Genomic DNA, 21,223 nt, shown 5'->3' with positions numbered 1-21,223 from the left:
AAGATTGTTGTTATTGATAATATAATTACTGTACTAAAATTGCTGTTGTAGTTATCATTATTAACCTACAGACTCAGGTTGTTTCTCCAGGCAACAAGATCTCACAGATCCCCAAGAAATGGACCATTTGGCCAGAGAATTGCAAACCAGAGACATTCTGATTCCTGAAACCATGATTAAAAATATCAAAGAAATGTCACAAGATGATGACAATTCCAGTTCCTTTGTTCTTCCCCTTTAAAATATCTCTACCCAGGAAGCCTGCTGAGCTCCTGGGCAGATCCTCCACCTTCCAAGGGCCCCTCTGGGCTGTTGGTCCTAGGAATGTAGGAGGGAAATGGTGAGGGGAGATGAAGAGAGGCAGATGGTAAGAGGCACCCTCTGGGATCAGAGGATCTGGGGAAGTGTGAAAGACATCTCCTCTGCCCACTCAGCCCACAAAACCTGCTGGGCTCCCAGGCCAGAACTCCAACCCTCCAGGGCCCCCTCTCAACCCTGTTGGTCCTGGAGGCATAGGAGGGAGGCAGAGTAAGAAGAAGAGAGGCAGATGGGTGGTGGGACCTTCTGGGATCGGAGGACCAGGAGAGGTGTGTAGGGCCTTTCCCCTGCCCACTTGGGCTGGGGGGCCTTCTAGGCTAACGAGCCTGGTCCTTCATTCTCTGAGGACCTCTCCAGCTGCCTGGGTCTAACAGGTGTGGGAGGGGTTGAGGAGAGGGTAAGAGGAAGAGAGGCAGACAGTGGTGGGGGTGACCCTACAGGACAAGTGAATCTGGGGAGATGCCATGGCCAATCTCCCTACCCACTCAGCACTGAGAAGCCTGTTGGATTCCCAGGCCTGGTCTTCAGTCCTCCAAGGGCCCCTCCAGGCCACATTGGTCCTAGGGGCATAGGAGGGAAGTAGGGGAGAACAGGGGAGGCAAATGAGGGAGAGTCTGTGTGGGACTAGAGGATCAAGGGAGGCCGGGAAGGCATCTCCTCTGCCCACCTAGCCTGGGAAGACTACTGGGCTCATGGATCTGGTCCTTCACACTCCAGGGCCCTCTCCAACAGCTTGGGACCTCTGTGAGTGGGACAGAGGGAGGGGGGAAGAGGAAGAGAGGTGGATCAGGGACCCTCTGGGACTGGGAGATTTAGGGAATCACTGATGATGTTTCCTTCACCCAGTTGCCCCTGAGAAGCCTGTTGGGCTTCCGGGTCTGGTCTGATGCCTTCCAGTGCCTCCTCCAGCTGTGAGGATCCTAGGGGCTTAGGAGGGACGGAGCAGGGAAGAAGAGAGGACAAGGGGCAGGGACCCTCTGAGATCAGAGGACTGGGGGAAGTGCCTAGCATTTTCCCCACCAGCTCAGGCCCAGGGAGTCTGCTGGGGTCCTGCATCTGGTCTTTTTCTCCAAAGACCAGAGGCACCCCTGGGCACCTCTGCCTTATTGAACCTAAACCCCACTCCCCAACCCCCCAAGGCCTTTTCTGGCCTTGTGGGACCTAAGCATAGGCCCTTCCCACTGCCTAAACTCTGCCCCTGCCTAAGCCTTGCTCTCACACCCAAGACCTTTTCTGGCTTTGTTTTTTTCTTTTTTTCCTCTTTTTTTTTCTTTTTTCTCTCTCCTCTTTCTTGCTATTGAAGTTCTGTTTGTATCTTGCAATTGTTGTTTCATCTATTTTTAAAATTTTTTCTAACACATGTGTTAGTTTCTTAATCTTATTGTATTTTTTATTTTGCTATTGCTCTGCTCCTTTTTTTTTTCTTTTCCTGCTCCACACAGCTTGTAGGATCTTGGTTCACAAACCTGGGGTCAGGCCTGAGCTCCTGCAGTAGGAGCTCTGAGTCCAAAACTATGGACTAACAGGGACGCCCAGACCCTTGGGAATATTCATCAAGATGAGGTCTCCCAGAGGTGCTCACCTCAGCACCAAGACCCAGCACCACTCAACAGCCTACAAACTCCAGTGCTTGAGACCTCAGGCCAAACAACCAGTGAGATAGGAACACAATCCCACTCAAAGTGAAAAAAGAATGAGATGACAAAAAATTATGTCACAGACAAAGGAACAAGGCAAAAACATAGAAGACCAAATAAATGAAGAGAAAATAGGCAACCTAGCTTAAAAAAGAAAAATTCAGAGAAATGATAGTAAAGATGATCCAGAATCTTGGAAATAGAATCAAGAAAATAAATGTTTAATGAAGTTCTAGAAGAACTATAGAACAAACAGAGATGAAAAACACAATAACTGAAATGAAAACTACACTGGAAAGTGTCAATAACAGAATAACTGATGCAGAAGAACAATTAAGTGAGATGGAGGATAGAATGGTGGAAATAAATGCCAAGGAAGAGAATAAAGAAAAAAAAGAATGAGAAGAATTGAGGAAAGTCTCAGAGACCTCTGGGACAACACTAAATGTACTAACATTTGAATTATAGGGGTCCCAGAAGAAGAAAAGAAAAAGAAAAGGGTCTGAGAAAACATTTGAAGAGATTATAGTGGAAAACTTCCCTAACATGGGAAAAGAAATACTCTCCCAAGTCCAGGAAACACAGAGAGCCCCATACAGGATTAACCCTAGGAGAAACACACCAAGACACATATTAATCAAATTAACAAAAGTTAAATTCAAAGAAAAAAATATTAAAAGCAGCAAGGGAAAAGCAAAAAATAACATACAAAGGAAATCTTATAAGGTTAGCAGCTGATTTTTCTGCAGAAAATCTACAGGCCAGAAGGGAGTGGCAGGATATACTTAAAGTGATGAAAGAGAAAAACCTATAAACAAGATTGCTCTACCCAGCAAGGATCTCATTCAGATTTGCTGGAGACATCAAAAGCTTTACAGAAAAGAAAAAGCTAAAAGAATTCATCACCACCAAACTAGCTTTACAACAAATGCTTAAGGAAATTGTCTAGGAGAGAAACAAAAGAGAAGAAAAGAACTGCAAAAAAAGAAAACAAACAAACAAAAAAAACCCAAAACAATTAAGAAAATGGTAACAGGAACATAAATATTGATAATAACATTGAATGTAAATGGATTAAAGACTCCAATCAAAAGACACAGACTGGTTGAATGGATACAAAAATAAGACCCACATATATGTTGTCTACAAGAGATGCACTTCAGACGTAGAAACACACACAGACTGAAAGTGAAGGGATGGAAAAAGATATTACATGCAAATGGAAATCAAAGGAAAACTGGAGTAGCAATACCCATATCAGATAAAATAGACTTTAAAATAATTACTGGTACAGGAGATAAGGAAGGACACTACATAATGATCAAATGATCAATCCAAGAAGAAGATATAACAATTATGAATATTTATGCACCCAACATAGGAGCACCCAAATACATAAGGCAAATGCTAAGAGCCTTAAAAGCAGAAATCAACAGCAACACAATAATAGCAGGGGGCTTTAACACCCCACTTACCTCAATGGACAGACCATCCAAACAGATAATAAATAAGGAAACATAGGCTTTAAATGACACAATAGACCATATAGATTTAATTTATATTTATAGGACATTCCACCAAAAAGTAGCAGAATATACTTTCTTCTCAAGTGCACATGGAATATTCTCCAGGATAGATCACATCTTGGGTCACATATCAAGCCTTGGAGAATTTAAGAAAATTAAAATCATCTCAAGCATCTTCTCTGACCACAACTCCATGAGAAGAGAAATCAACTGCAGGAAAAAAACTGTATAAAACACAAATACATGGAGGCTAAACAATGCACTGCTAAATACCCAAGCAATCACTGAAGAAATCAAAGAAGAAATTTAAAAAATACATACAAATAAATGACAATGGAAACATGACAACACAAAACCTATGGGATGCAGCAAAAGCAGTTCTAATTGGGAAGTTAATAGCAATTAAATGTCACCTCAAGAAACCAGAAAAATTTCAAATAAACAATCTAGCCATACACCTAAAACAACTAGAGAAAGAAGAACAAAGAAAATCAAAGTCAGTAGAAAGAAATCATAAAATTCAAAATAGAAATAAATGAAATAGAAATGAAGAAAACAATAACAAAGATCAATAAAACCAAAAGTTGGTTCCTTGAGACAATAAGCAAAATTGATAAACCTTTAGACAGACACATCAAGAAAAAAAAGGGAGAGGACACAAATCAATAAAATTAGAAATGAAAAAGGAGAAATCACAACTGACACTGCAGAAATACAAAGGATTATAAGACACTACCATAAGCAACTATATGCCAATAAAATGGACAACCTTGAAAAAATGGACAAATTCTTGGAAATGTAAAATTTCCCAAGTGTGAATCAGGAAGAATTAGAAAATAAAAACAGACTTATCACAAGTAATGAAATTGAAACTGTAATAAGAAATCTTACAGCAAAGAAAAATTGAGGACTAGATGGCTTCACAGTTGAATTCTATCAAGCATTTAAAGAAGAGCTAACACCTATTCTTCTCAAACTCTTCCAAAAAATTGCAGAGGGGGGAACACTGCCAAATTCATTCTGTGATGCCACCATCACCCTGATACCAAAACCACACAAAGATATCACACACACACACACACACACAAAAATTACAGATCAATATCACTGATGAATTTAGATGCAACAATCCTCAAGAAAATACTTGCAAACAGAATCCAACAGCACATTAAAAGGATCAAAAACCACAATCAAGTGAGGTTTATCCCTGGAATGCAAGGATGCTTCAATATAAGCAAATCAATCAATGTGACACACCATACTAACAAATTAAGGAGTAAAAACCATATGATCTTCTCAATAGATGCAGAAAAAGATTTGGCAATATTCAACACCCATTTATGATAATGACTCTCCAGATAATGGGCATTCGGGAACCTACCTCAACATAATAAAGGTCATATATGATAAATCCGCAGCAAACATTATTCTCAATGGTGAAAAACTGAAAGCATTTCCACTAAGGTCAGGAACAAGACAAGGATGTAAACTCTCTCCACTACTATTCAACATAGTTTTGGAAGTCCTAGCCACAGCAGTCAGAGAAGAAAAAGAAATAAAAGGAATTCAAATTGGAATAGAAGTAAAAGTATCACTGTTTGCAGATGATTTCATACTATACATAGAAAATCCTAAAGATACCACCAGAAAACTGCTAGAGCTCATCAATGAATTTGGAAAAGTTGCAGAATACAAAATTAATGCACAGAATTCTCTTGCATTCCTATACACTAACAATGAAAGATCAGAAAGAGAAATTAAGGAAACAATCCCATTTACCATCACAATAAAAAGAATAAAATCGCTAGGCATAAACCTACCTAAGGATAAAACTATAAAGCAGTGATGAAAGAAACCAAAGATGACATAAACAGATGCAGAAATATACCATGTTCTTATATTGGAAGAATCAATATTGTGAAAATGACTATACTACCCAAAGTAATATACAGATTCAATGCAATCCCTATCAAATTACCAATGACATTCTTCACAGAATTAGAACAAAAAAAAATTTAAAATTTGTATGGAAACAAAAAGACCCAAAATAGGCAAAGCAAACTTGAGAAAGAAAACTGGAGCATGAGGGATCAGGCTCCCCAATTTCAGACTATTCTACAAAGCTATAGTAATCAAGCAGTATGGTACTGGCACAAAAACAGGAATATAGATCAATGATACAGGATAGAAATCCCAGAAATAAGCCCACACAGATATGGTCACCCAATTTATGACAAAGGAGGCAAGAACATGCAATGGAGAAAAGACAGCATCTTCAGTAAATGGTGCTGGGTAAACTGGACAGCTACATGTAAAAGAATGAAACTAGAACACTCCCTAACACCATACACAAAAATAAACTCAAAATGGATTAAAGAGCTAAATGTAAGACCAGAAACAATAAAACTCTTAGAGGAAAACATAGGCAGAACACTCTATGACATAAACCATGGCAAGATCCTTTTTGACCCACCACCCAGAATAATGGAAATAAAAACAAAAATAAGTGAATAGGACCTAATGGAATTTAAAAGCTTTTGCACAGCAAAGGAAACCATAAATAAGACAAAAAGACAACCCTCCAAATGGGAGAAAATATTTGTAAGTGAAACAACTGACAAAGGACTAATCTCCAAAATACACAAGCAGCACATGCACCTCAATATCAAAAAAACAAACAACCAAATCCAAAAATGGGTGGAAGACCAAAATAGACATTTTTCCCAAGAAGACATACTGATGGCTAAGAAACATATGAGAAGATGCTCAACATCACTGATCATTGGAGAAATGCAAATCAAAACCACAATGAGGTATCACGTCACACCAGTCAGAATGACCATCATCAAAATATCTAGAAACAATAAGTGCTGGAGAGGCTGTGAGGAAAAGGGCACCCTCCTACACTGTTGGTGGGAATGTAAATTGGTACAGCCACTTTGACAAACAGTATGGAGATTCCTTAAAAAACTAAAATAGAACTACCATATGACCCAGCAATCCCACTACTGGACATATACCCAGAAAAAACCATAATTCAAAAAGATACATGTACCAAAATGTTCATTGAAGAACTATTTACAATAGTCAGGACATGGAAACAACCTAAATGTCCATCAATAGATGAATCGATAAAGAAGATGTGGTACATATATACAATGGAATATTAGCCATAAAAAGGAATGAAAATGTGCTATCTGTAGTGAGGTAGATGGACCTAGAGTCTGTCATACACAGTGAAGTAAATCAGAAAGAGGAAAACAAATACTCTATGCTAACACATATGTATGGAATCTAGAAAAATGGTACTGATGAACCTAGTGTCAGGGCAGGAATAGAGATGCACACATAGAGAATGGACTTGAGGACACTGCGGGGAGGGGAAGCTGGGATGTAGTGAGAGAGTAGAATTGACGTATACACAATAATGAATGTAAAATAGATGGCTAGTGGGAAGCTACTACAGGGCACAGGGAGATCAGCTTGATGCTTTGTGAGGACCTAAAGGGGTGGCATAGGGAGGTTGGGAGGGAAGCTGAAGAGGCAGGGGATATGGGGATATATGTATACATATAGCTGATTAATTTTGTTGTACAGCAGAAACTAATACAATACTGTAAAGCAATTATACTCCCATAAAGATTAAGAAAAAAATCTCTTAATCAAAGACCAAGAGGAAGTGCATCTGAGACTTGTCTCCCACTCCCTTCTTTCACACCATGCAAATAAATCCTTACTTTGCTGCAAACAGTTACTGTCAGAATTTGGTTTCCTGCAAAACAGGCACAGGAGCCCTTGCTCAGTTACACCAATGGAATTTAGAGTTTGATCCAAATCCCTGGGATTTGTTTCACTGGATACATAGGAAAACACAAACTAGTAAGAAAAGGCAAAATCCCTTGGTTATTGTTATATGTAATAAGCAAAATTAAATTAAAAGAGAGTGTAGGTCAGGCCTTGATGCTAAACCAAGCTCAAATTTTGGTCCCTTTGAGTTTCTTCCACTAGCCTCAAAGCTGCTTTCCAAGGGAAAAATATTCAGGGACAGCAGAAATGACTTCTAAGACTTTGGGTCACCAAGAAGAACTGGGGGTGGGGTGAGGGCAAAATGAAGAAGCTATTGAAACCAGGGGCATGTAGTATGAAGGATTTTTTTTTTTTTTTTTTTTTTTTTTGTAAATTGGTATCATCAGCTTCCTGGAGAAACTTAACTGATTTGGATTGTGAGAGTAACTTATTTGGGGGCTGTGTTTTTGGTTTTGAATACTGCAGGGTGAAAAGAATGTTTGAGTTGATACAGCTTACTATGGAATAATCACAGACGGCTATGTGTGACCCAGCCACACAAGATGTTATTCTAAAGGAAACAGCAGGCTGGTGGACACAATAAAAGCCATTGTTCTCCTGTAATTACCAAGTGGAACACTCCAGGTGAAGCAGCTGATATGGTTCATATGCAAGCCATGTGATACTGCCTTTATGATGTCCAGGATATTCACCTGCTAATTATGCCCATTAGTTACCCAGATGATGGCTAATTATGCCCATTAGCTACCCAGATGATGGCAAGTGCTTTGGTTAAGGGGGACATTTTCAACTGTAATCCCCATATAACTTTTTTGTTATAAAACCAAAGGACTCTTTGAGAAGATTTATCAAATTTGCTGTATCAAATTTCCCTCATGGGCTTACAGATGCTAATAAAAATGTTGGGTTAATTAATAGGAGAATGGGAAAAGGTAGAATAGAGAATCAAGAGACAGATCTTGGCCAGGTAGAATTTTTAAAATGTTTATTATGAAATAAGGTGAATAAAACAAATATTGATTAGAAGGGAACAGAGGAAAAAGAAAGAAGAGTGTCATGGGACCCATAGCAGGGTGTAAATCTTTAGATAATTATTAATAAATGGAATTAATTAAATTGAAATATATAGGGTTAAACAAAGTTTTAATATAGCACTACCAAAGTTTGGGTGGGCCAAAGGGACCACTTTCAGGTTCCCCAACACTAAAGGGCTCCAAGCAAGCCTGCTCTATTTATCCAGTTTGGAAAATTTAAAAAGATGGAAGGGATAGATTACAATGAGAAAGCTGACAAGTGATAGCTTGTGGCATTGGTTAAGCAAATTAGTCAAGTTAAAGATTGACAAAAGGGCAATCCCTTGGGTCCCCTGGCTCAACCCCTCACTGAAGACCCAAAGCCTTCTTCACAAGACTGGGTAAAACAGCCAGGGGGGTAAAGAAGTTTCCAGGATCCCTTGATTCAGAAGCCACATGCACTGAGGTACCAAAACTCATTGGTGAAGCCCTGACTTGGGCTACAATTAGACTGAGAGAACATAAAAATGTAAGAGCCAATAAGAGCATAAAAGTTAGAAGGTTTTAAACATGCTTTATGCAAAGAAGGTTTGTCTCCTTGACCTGAATCTGTTACAGGAATGGATATTGTGTCATACTGAGGAATACATCCCCTGCCTAATATTGTAAAACAGAAGGCATGTAAATCCACCCTTCAAAAATATGAATCAGAAGTGATAAATGGGAATCAGTAAGATTGCCTGAGTCCACACATTGTGAAATAAAAGCTGAGATGCTGGTAGGGACAAATTCTCTTTGTGATAGCATTATTTGGAGCATAGACTGGTGCTTATGGCAAAAGACTGTGAGCACCTCTGAGCAACAACTAATGGGACTCTGAACTAGAGAATTTCCACTTGAGGGCTATTTACTACCTTGCTATCAGACATTGATTGAAGCTTCCCCTATGACTGAAGGACATAAAATGATCTTAAAACCTGAAATACCCACAATGTCTAAGATGACTTCAGAGACACATTCTAATGTCGATGGCAGTGCCCAGAGTTCCACAGTCATATGGAAATGGTTTATACAAGATCTTATTATTAGGAGAATGCAAGGAGAGATATTTATAAGCGAGGAGCTCCTTTTCCCCTAGGACTGACTCTGGAACTGTTTGAGGATCTGCTGGGTTCTATTTTCTCTTGGGCAATGCCCTAGAAACAAGTCTCAATTGACCAACAAGTTGCTGATTGGCTTGTAGATAGCAGTTCCACAATGAATGGACAACATCTTGTTTGGAAGACCCTGCACTCTGAGCAAAGAAGGTAAAAAAAAAAAAAAAAAAAAAGAAAAGAAAATAACTCAGTGGGCTGAATTTCATGCTGTTTTTCTAGCACTAATGAAAGAATTGAACAGTGGAAAAAGCCCCTGTGTTTGGGTTTTTACTGTCTCATAGGCAGTGGCCAATAGCCTGGCCATAGGGTCAGATAGAAGGTCAATGGAAAGCTGGCCTATTAAAGGGACACCCACATAGGACACAGCCTTGTGGGAATCACTATGGACATTTGAGGGGTGTATTAAAGTAGGACATGCCAATGCCCATTAAAATAACCCCTTTCTGTGTTCAGAATGTGATTGGAATGAATAAGCAGATATCTCTGTCTGGTGGCTTAAGTTGGTCATATATCCATAAAATGACTGGATGTGCATCTGCTATAGCGATGCAGAGATGGGCTGAGTCTAGATATATATTCCTCCTCCACCCTCTGAAGTAAAATATGCCAATAAAAGCTGTTCTTTCTGCCAGTAAAAGACAGAGACTGAAGAATGCTTGTCTAATAATTAAATTGATATAAGACAGATTAACAGGAGAAAATCAAATTTCATATGTATAGGAGTCCCAAAGACATAAACCCATAGATATTCAGGCAATTGAGGCTTATATGCCATCTTGAGGTAAGGAGAAGGGGGTAGGGAGCGTCAAAGGGAAAGGAGACAATTCACAGAAAGATGAGAAGGGCAAATGTTTGGTAAACAAATATTTTCCATGTCGTACAGGTAGGTATTTCTGAGAAAAAAATATTTTTGATATTAACATTCTCCTGGTACATGTCCCCGATCTAAATTCTTTTAGGCAGTTAAGGGGAAAGTAAGCAGCTCTTCTTGAGTCCATTGGGCCTTGACTGTCTTCAGTTCAAAATAATTTGCATGCTAAAGTAGCCTATTTGGGGGCCACATATTCTGCTCCCTTTCAGAAGCCTGCAAACCTGAGTAGCCTTGTCCTGAGAAATATTTTCATACAAAGTGATGATAGACTGGATATTTGTTAATGACTGAATGGGATTCTAGTAATGTGCCAGTAACTTTTGACCATTATGATTATTTTGCTATAAGAAATCTGTATTCAAAGAGTAGGGGGTGGTTTGTGATATTGTGATTCATAATAAGAAGTATATATTTGGTCTTCTCTCCCTGTCCTAGTATAGTGCTCCTAAAACACTTGGAATTTCATAAATGTTGAGAGCAATCAAGTTGTGTTTTGTTATGTTAATGAGGTGACTTTGGAAAAGCCCCTAAGTAACCTAAGGGTGGGAGCTGCTTGCCAGTGGAGCCTATGTGATTAGAGAGTTAGAACTTTCAGTCCCAAACCCCAGACCTCCAGGGAGGGGAGAGGGGCTGGAGACTGAGTTCAGTCACTAATCGACAATTATTCAATCAATCATGCCTACATAATTAAGCCTCCATAAAAGGCAGGGTTTAAAGAGTTTCCTGGTTTGTGAACATGTGAAGATTTGAGGAGCATGTGCTCTCAGAGAGCATGGAATCTCCATGTCCTTTTCCCAAACCTTGCCCTTTACATCTCTTCCATGTGGCTATTGCTGAATTATATCCCTTTATAAGAAACTAGTAATCTAGTAAGTAAAATGTTTTTCCAAGTTCTGTGAGCATCTCTAATACATTAACCCAAGGAGGGGGATGTTGGAAACCTCTCATGTATAACTGGCTGGTCAGAAGCACAGGAAACAACTTGGGTTGACATCTGAAAGGGAGATGGGGTGGGGATTTTTGGCAGGAGGAAAAAAAAACACACATTGGAATTGTCAGAATAGTGAAGACAGATGTGCTTTTTTTTATAGATAAATATCCAGGAGTGCACTAGTCAGATAATATTGTAGGTATATATTTAACTTTTTAAGGAAGTGTCAAACTGTTTTTCAAGGTGATTATAAAATGTTATATTTCCATGAGCAGTGTATGAAAGTTCCAATTCCTCCATAGCTTTGACATTTGGTATGATGTCTTTTACTTATAGCCATTTATGTGATGTATATTGCTATCTCATTGTGAGTTTCAATTTGCAGTTCCCTACATTCTTTTTTTGACATTTTTTAAAGAACTTTTATTGAGATATAATTGACATACAATAAACTGCATATATTTAAATTGTACAATTTGATATCTTTTTTCCTATTAGTAATGTAACATTTCCCCATATTCTAATGTGGTTGAGCATCTTTTTCTGTACTTGTTTGTCATCTGTAATATTTTCTTTGGTGAAGTTTCTATTCAAATGTTTTGTCCATTTTTTGTTGTTGTTGTTGTTGCTTTTTTTTTCTTATTATTTAGGTGTGAGTGTTTTATTTATATCGAATGCAAATTGTCAGGGTCCAAGTGCGGGTTGGAAAAGAACTTCCAGACAGAAGGCAGAATGTAAGGAAGATAGAGTTTATTTAGAGAGAAGGGACTCTGTAGGGACAGTGGGAGGACTTTCTGGTAGCCAGGGAGAGCCAACACTTTTATGGGCTTGCAGCCAGCTTTTATAATTCCAAGATAAATAAAATTTCTGCTAAGAAAATGGCATTAATCAATCGGTCAGGATGCCATAAGGCAAAAGGGGTCTTTAGGTGATAGGCTTGGGTCCTATAGGGTGAGTATCTTCCCTAATATGGGGTCCTGTTATCAGCTAGCCCAAGTGTTTTTTGCTTTTTGTTTTTTAATATTTATTTATTTATTTATTTATTTATTTATTTATTTAGCTGCATTGGGTCTTCTGTTGCTCCCCATGGGGCTTTCCCTAGTTGTGGCAAGAGGGGGCTACTCTTCATTGCAGTGCATGGTCTCCTCATTGTGGTGGCTTCTCTTGTTATGGAGCATGGGCTCTAGGTGCTCAGGCTTCAGTAGTTGTCGCATGTGGGCTCTAGAATACAACCTCAGTAGCTGTTGCCCACGGGGCTTAGTTGCTCCGTGGTATGTGGGATCTTCCCAGACCAGGGCTCAAACCCATGACCTCTGCATTGGCAGGCTGATTCTTAGCCACTGCACCACCAGGGATGTCCTTAGCTCAAATTTTGAATCAAAGGCGTCTATGGGGGTGGAGTTAACTCTGAAATTAGGTTGCTATGGGGGTTGGGTTAACACTGGATTGTGACTTTGGTATAGGGCTTCACACAAATCTTTTATCAGATATATGCTCTGCAGACAATCTCCCCCCAGTCTATGCTTTGAATTTTTTTTTAAAGTGCACTTTATATTTTAGAAAAGTGATGACTTTTTATTCCTTTAACAGTGTTAATTGAAAGCAGAAAGTTTTAATGTTGGTGAAGATCAACTGATTTTTTTTTTTCTTTACAGGCTATGCTTTTGGTTTTCTATCTAAGAAATATTTGCCTAATTCAAGATCAAAATATTTTCTCCTTTTTTTTCTTCTACAAATTTTATAGTTTTAGGTTTTATATTCAAATATATAATCCATTTTGTATTAATTTTTGTATATATTATGCCAGGTACATGTTGATGATTTTTTTTTTTTTTTGATTTTTGGGATTTTGGGGGATTTATTTCTTTCCATTTATTTTTTTTTTCTTTTTTTTTTTTTTTTCTCGTATGGATACCCAATTGCTCCAGCACCATTTGTTGTAAATATTATTCTTTCTCCACTGAATTGCTTCTGCACATTCACCAGAAATCAGTTGTTAATATATGCATGGGCTGATTTCTGAACTTTCTATTCCTATCCATTGATTTATCTATTGGTTTATGTTAGTACTCTAAATTTATTCTTCTTTTATCAAAGCTGTTTTAATTATTATAGATCCTTTGCTTTTCCATATGGATTTTAAAACCAACTCAACGACTTCTTCAAATAGTCTGCTGACATTTTGATTGGGATTTTGTTGAACCTATAAATCACATTCAGGAGAATTGACATCTTAAAAATATAAGCTCTTAATCAAGAACATGGTAAACCTCTCCATTGATTTAGGTCTCAGAACTCCCTTAATTTCATTCAGCATTATTTTGTTTTCAGTATACAAATCTTGTGCACCCATTGTCAGATTTATTCCTAAGTATTACATATTTTTTGATGCTATTAAATGGTATTTCTTAGTTGAACTTCCAACTGTTTGCTGCTTGTGTAGAGAAATATAATTTTATATTGATATTATATACTGAAATCTTGTTATATTCACTTATTTGCTCTACTATTTTTTAAGGTTCCATCATATTTTCTACATAAACTTTTATTTATTAGTCAACTAAAAATAAATATTGCTTGGTACAGTTGGTAACATTTTCAATAGAAAGGAGCTATTTTTCTAAAATTTTAAATTTTTCTAATCTAAATCTCTGAATTTTCTAAAGCCCTTATATTATCAGTAGTATTTTGTACACTATGCTTAATAGTTTGGATTATAATATGAAGGCATGCTAAGTAACAAAATTGTTATAAGAGCAAGACCATCATTAAGTTTTAGGTAGATTCATCAGGCAATAATATGGAGGGTGCATTTGAGAGGGAGAAATGACCCTCAAAATTGTTAACAGGACAATTAATAGAGGTTTTCTTTTTAATATTTTAGAGAAACATGATGATGACTTGATCTAGGGAATGAGTTCTAATAATAGTTAAAGGAAAATATTTGAGAATATTTAGGAATTAAAGTCAGGATACATCTGTGATTGAATATACAGGTTTGGGGGTGTTGGTGAAGATTGGCTTGCTAAAGACTCTACCCAGGTAAATTTTTGAATGACTTAGTATGTAGTAGTATCAAAACTGATATAGAGCAATGGAGAGAATTAATCATAATGAAATCGAAGGGCTTCCCTGGTGGCGCAGTGGTTAAGAATCTACCTGCCAATGCAAGGGACATGGGTTCGAGCCCTGGTCCAGGAAGTTCCTACATGCTGCAGAGCTAAGAAGCCCATACACCACAACTATAGAGCCTGTGCTCTATAGCCCATGAGCCACAACTATTGAGCACATGTGTCACAATTACTGAAGCCCGTGCACCTAGAGCCTGTGCTCCACAATGAAGAGTAGCCCCCGCTCTCCACAACTAGAGAAAGCCTGCATGCAGCAATGAAGACCCAACACAGCCAATAAATAAATAAATAAATTGATTAATTAATTTAAAAAATAGTGAAGTTAAGGTTTTTTTTTTTTTTTTTTTTGACATTTTGTGTTATAGCCACCTGTATGCTGTGAAGGGTTAGATATCAATCACTAAGTTATATATACATATTTGAGGTTAAATAGTGAGTTAGATGGAGATATAGATTTTCATTTTCAGCATATATGTATTAGTTAAAAATAAATAGAAACTATATTACTTATGTAGAATCTGTACAATGAAACAATAAGAGAAATTAGGACCAAAATCTATGGAACATAAAATGATAGGAAAAGGGAAGAAAATGGGGCTGATGAAAATCAATAGTTGTACTATGAGAGTTAAGAAATCATTAAGTTTTAAGAAAGAGGTAGTGATCAAAATTTTCCAATTCTTCATTGGAAGCATTTTAATATAAAGAACACTTTATAAAGGTCTTCGGCATATTGGAGGTGACTTGTGACTTCAGATAGAAACGTTGTAGTGCAGGGTTGGTGGACTAAACCAGAGAGTGGGTAGAGGAGTGACTGAGAAGAAAGAAATGTATATTGTGTTAGGTTACTCTTTCAAGAAATTTGGATGAGAAGGGAAAAATGGAAAGAAGTATTGTCAGGCAGAAGTATGTGGTTAAGACAGGATTCTTTTATAACAGTAAGGATGGGAGACAGAGATAAGAGGAAGAAACTAGTAAAGAAGGAAAGTTTGAAGTTATTGGATAAGTGCACCCTTAGTAGTGGAGTCTGAAGAAAAATATGAGAGCCCAGGTATGTAATAAATTGAGAAAATATAATCAAAATAAGCCTTGGTACATCTTAAATAATTTGAGGTACTATATGTGATATATATGGCAAATACTGCAAAAACAAGTCACACAGAGAAAAGACAAAGGGTAAAAAACTCTTGTAATTAGTGTAAGATAGCTTCAATAAATCATGTTTATGCCCTATTTTTGTCCCCTTTGTGCAAAGATGAACTCTCATTACCAATAACAGAAAGCAGATAATACAATTGAAGTGGACTGTTCCAATCATTAGCAATCCATAATCACTTTAGAAAATTACCAAACCAAAGTTTACCCCATTCCATATTAGTTGAGCTACTAGAATAAGTAAAAGTGTGTGTGTTATGAAATACTTGATTTACTTGTGCCAGTTTCAAAGATTCCAGCAGAAATAAAAACTGACAGTTTTTTTTTTTTTTTCAAAAATTTCCAAAGCTCACAGGTCTCACAACACAAAATATCCACCATATCATCCCTAATGTTATGTTTTATTAAAAAAATAATAATAATTCTTAACTGAACTTCAGTTTTAATGGGAGTGGAATGGCACAAAGTAGGAAGGCAATTGAGCAAGGGTCGGTGAATTTTTATTAGCTCAGTATTTCCTATCCCATAGTAATCTGTGAAGGTCAATCATCCATGCCCTTAATTTAAACCTTAATTTACCCTAACAAGACAAAATACATCCAACTGATGTTATTATCAGTATCCCTAAATCACATTCTAAGTAAAAATAATTGCAATATCACAGAAAAAAAGGAAGTATACAGGAAAATGTTTCTATTAAATTTTAATAAAATTTATCCATTATAATTGAAAAATGAAAATATCTTAGTCGTGAATGTCTTTAAAGACCCTCAAACAATATCTCTTTCACAGAGATAAGCACCATTTTTCTCCTTACCTAATTTAGGAAGGCTTGAAATCTTTGCTGCACTGAAATTTTCATTTAAAGTTCATGAAGTTTATCCATTTCTTAAGGAAATTTTATTTTCATCGGTCAGTAAATTTTTACGATATCATACCTAAAATTCTTGCATATTCCTTGAAAGTTTCCTTTCTAATCATTTAAAATGTTTTAGTTTTTTAAGTCTATTCTATTATTTTTGTATGAATGCTATTGATTTTTTATATTGCTTTTAATAAAATTTTATTGCTGTATTTTTTATTATTCTCAATATTTGTCAATTGATTCTTCATTTATGAAGATATCTTATTTTCCAATTCCACCATTTTTTCCTTGTCTTATTGAGTTGAATAGGGCTGTAGGTAAAAAGATAAATAATAGTGGTAATAACAGACCTTATGGCCGTGTTTCTCTCTTTAATGGGAGATTTCTAACATATCATTACTAAGTAAAATTTTGTTAGAGCTCCTTTATCAGCTAAGAAAATGTCCTGTTCCAAGTTTTCTTAGCTTTTCTTTTTTTTTTTTTTGTAACCGAATTCTATAAAATACACTTTGGAGAAAGATATTTATTGATATAATTTAATGATTTTTATTCAACAATTTTTTGTAGCCAAATACAGAGAACATTTTCTAAATTTAAACCTGTTTTATATTCCTTAGATAAATCTCATTTTGGTTATAATGTATTTTTTAATATATTGCTTGCATTGATTTACTAATATATGATTTCTAATTTTTGTATTCAGGTTTGTAATTTACTAAGATAATAGTTTCTTTTTCTTACTATTTTTCATTTTTTTTAATTCAGGTGAAATCCATATAACATAAAATTAACCATTTAAAAGTGTGCAAATCAGAGAGATTTAAAATACTCACAATGTTATACACCAACCAACTATATAAAGTCCCAAAACATTTTTATCACCCCAAATAAAATTCTGTACCAATTATGCTTTCACTCCCCATGTACTGTTCCCCTTAGTCCCTGGAAACCACTAACCTGTTTTCTTACACTATGGATTTATCTGTTCTGGTATTTTATATAAATTGAATCATATAATATGTTACCTCGTGTGTGTCACATTTTGTTTATATATTCATCTGTTAATGGACTTTTGGGTTGTTTCCACCTTTTGGCTATTGTAAATAGTACTGCTATGAACATTTATGCACAGGTAATTGAGTATTTGTTTTCAATCTTTTTGGATATATGCCTAATAGTAGAATTGTCCTGTCATATGGTAGTTCTATATTTAAATTTTTGAGGAATGACCAAAATGTTTTCCACAATGGTTGCACCAATTTACATTTCTACCAACAATGTATGAGAGTTCCAATTGCTCCACATCTTTCCCAACACTCCAACACTTGTTGGTTTCTTTCTTTCTTTCTTTCTTTCTTTCTTTCTTTCTTTCTTTCTTTCTTTCTTTCTTTTCTTTCTTTCTTTCTTTTTTAATGTAGCCATCCTACTGGGTATAAAGTGGTATTCCATTGTGTTTTTGATTTGCATTTTTTAAACGACAACTGATGTTGAATGTCTTTTCATGTGCTTATTGCCCATTTGTATATCTTGGTAAAAATGCCTATTTAACTCTTTGCTCACTTTTCAAATTGTGTTTGTCTTTTTGTTATTGAATTTTAAGAATTCTTTATATATTCTGGATACTAGACCATTATCAGATACATGATTTCCAAATATTTTCTCTCATTCTGTAAGTTGTTGCCTTTTTAATTTTTAATAATGTCCTTTGATACACTAAAGGTTTTTTTATAATTTTTTAAATAAAATCAATTATCTTTTTTTTTCTTTTGCTCCTTATGCATTTGGTGTCATATCTAAGAATCTATTGTTACATCCAAGGTCATGAAGATTTATCCTTCTCTTTTCTTCTAAGAGTTTTATAGTTTTATATTAAGTTATATTTTCATCAAGTTAATTTTGTATATAATGTGAGTTATGGGTCCAACTTTGGTCCTTTGTGTGTCACTATCTGCCCACTTGTTCTAACATCACTTGTGGAAGAGACTATTCTTTCCCTCATTGAATGGTCTTGGCATCCTGTTAAAAATCAATTAACCATAACTGTGAAAATTCCTGGACTCTCAATTCTATTCTACTGGTCTATGTGTCTATCCTCATACCAGCACCACATTGTTTTGATCACTGTAGCTTTGTAGTAAGTTTTGAAATTGGCAAGAGTAGCTCCTTCAAATTTTTAAAAATATTTTTTGGTGACTCTGGGTTTCTTGCAATTATATATGAATTTCAGTATCAGATTTTCCATCTCTGCAAAAAAAAAATGTTGTTTGGATTTTTATAGAGGTGGCATTGAATCTTTAGATTGCTTTGAGTATTATTGCCATTTTAACAATATTGTCTTTCAATCCATGAACATAGTGTTAGCCAAAATTTCAGAAACAAAGACCTGATTGAAATAAAAACACATTTATTTGGCCCTTATTAGGACTGCAGCCTAGGAAGCACAAATTCAAGAAGCACCTGAATTGTGTTCTGTCAGACTACAAAATGCAGGAAGCTTATCAAGGCAAAAGTGGCAAGGCCACAGTTAGTTACATAAGTTGTTTATCAAGAAGTATGATTGCAGCTGGCAAGAAGTAAGAGTGCTTACTAAGCAGGATTGGTTGGGGTCCAAAATGGTTACATAGTTGCATGGGGCAACCTTGAGACCACAAGTTCGCAGATAGAAGATATTGTTATAAAAGCAGCTGATTGTGTCCTTGGGTTTGGTATAGTTCAGAAAGTTCAGTTTCTCAGAGGTGCACAAATGTGTCTGAGACCAGATCCTCAATGGCCACCCAACTCTACTTTGTAGGCCTAGACTATGTTAACTTCTTTGTGATATAAATGTCATAAATCCTATGTCTTCTCATTTATTTAGATTTTCTTTAACTTTTCAGTAATGTTTTATAGGTTTTGGTGTATAACTTTTTCATCTTTAATTAAATTTGTTTCTGGTTTAATATCACAGGTATGCTAGTCTCAAAGTCAGTAGGGTAATTTCCTGTCATTTTCTATGCTTTATAATAGATAATGGTCATTATGTGACCTTGAAATTTTGTTGGATATTTTTAACTTCTGTATGTTTAATTTTGCTTTTTCTGGTTAACTTTGTGTGATTAATTTTCTATTTCTTTTTATTTTGTTCATTCTTAGAGAGCTGTTTCCAAAGTTAGTACCTTTATAAAGTGAGTGACTCTACTCCCACTGTACAGTGACTGATTTGTTTTCCTCTCTAACCCACAAGTATATGGTTGAGTTTTTTTTTTTTTTTTAGCTACTTGTCCCTAACATGAAGAAATAAAAGAAAGTGGTGAAGTGCTTAGCTGAAATATGTGAAGTCTTTGAAAATATATTAAATGCATTGGCTCTGTTTTTTCTTCTCAGATGTTAATTGTTCTACACCAGAGTTCATTCACCCTTTTGAAGGTATATAGAATTATAATAAGAGGGTACCTTGGACTCTGAATATTTTCCTCCAATTAAGTTTATAGTGTTTATTTCTTCACTTCAATCCAAGAATGTGTCAATGTATGTCCCAATTAGAAAAAGAAAAAAATAAACAAACTGACTAGAGTTAGCCAAACTGCAAAGTCAGAGAGCACAGTCCCCCCACCATCACCAAGACCTCTTCACTTATAACATCACCTACAAGTTCAGCAAGTTCTCCAAACCACCCTCAGGTTTAATAATTCACTGGAAGCTCACAGAGAATTCACTGAAAGCTATTATACTCATGGTTATGGTTTGTTATAGGAAAATATATAGATCAAAATAAACCAAAGGAAGTGACACATAGTGCTGAGTTGGGGAGGGTTCCAAATGTGAAGGTTTCATTTTCCTCAGGGTACATTATACTCCTGATATTGATATGTGACAATGTGCATGTAGTATTGCTAATCAGGGAAGCTCACAGGAACTTCAGTGTACAAAATTTTTATTGATGATTCATTATGTGTGTAGGATTCATTAATTAATTACCCACAAAGCTGAACTCAGTTGCCACATTCACTGATACTATATGACACCAAACTCCCACCCTAAATCAAATGGCTGGTCTTTGTGGTCTAGCCAGCCCCACTTTAAGATTATAAGATGAGGGTAGCCCTACTCTAAAAAAGGATGACTCTGTCTGGAATTACATGGATTATCTCTCAGAAGCAGAGGGCAATAAATTTTCTTTGGGCAAGACCAAATTCTTTACTACACAGACACACATTCAATGTGTTACCCTCCAAGCTGTGAGCCTTAGTGAGAGTCTTCAGGATTTTATCCACTCAGCTGTATGGCTTTTGGGTTTAAGGGGAAAGAATGGAATGCAGCCATGCTGCAATTCTCCACTACTTACCAGAAATATTTGGTTTTTACTCCTTCTCAGTTTGTAAAGGATGTCGTGCTTGGTTATACTCCTCCTCTGTGTTGTTGCACTTAGTGAATTACTTTGCTTCTTTACTATTTATTTTAATTTATTAGGTATTTGTAGAAAGAAATTATATGAGGAGGTTTGACTCTATTATTATAACCTAGCAATGAGGGTTCTTAAATTTCAAAACATATTTAGATTTATATTTTTGTTTGTTTTTTGCTTTTTTTATACATTGATTGATTGATTGATTAGCTGTATTAGGTCTTCATTGCTGCACATGGGCTTTCTTTAGTTGTGGTGAGTGGGAGCTACTCTTCATTGTGGTATGTAGGCTCCTCATTGCAGTGGCTTCTCTTCTTACAGACCATGGGCTCTAGATGCACGGGCCTTATTAATTGTGGCACTTGGGCTCAATAGTTGTGGCTTATGGGCTGTAGAGTGCTGGCTTAATAGTTGTGGCACAAACAAAT

The sequence above is a fragment of the Hippopotamus amphibius genome, chromosome X (assembly GCF_030028045.1).
Source record: "Hippopotamus amphibius kiboko isolate mHipAmp2 chromosome X, mHipAmp2.hap2, whole genome shotgun sequence".
Classification (NCBI taxonomy): Eukaryota; Metazoa; Chordata; class Mammalia; order Artiodactyla; family Hippopotamidae; genus Hippopotamus; species Hippopotamus amphibius.
The sequence above is the reverse complement of the archived record's forward strand: the minus strand, read 5'-3'. Positions refer to the sequence as shown.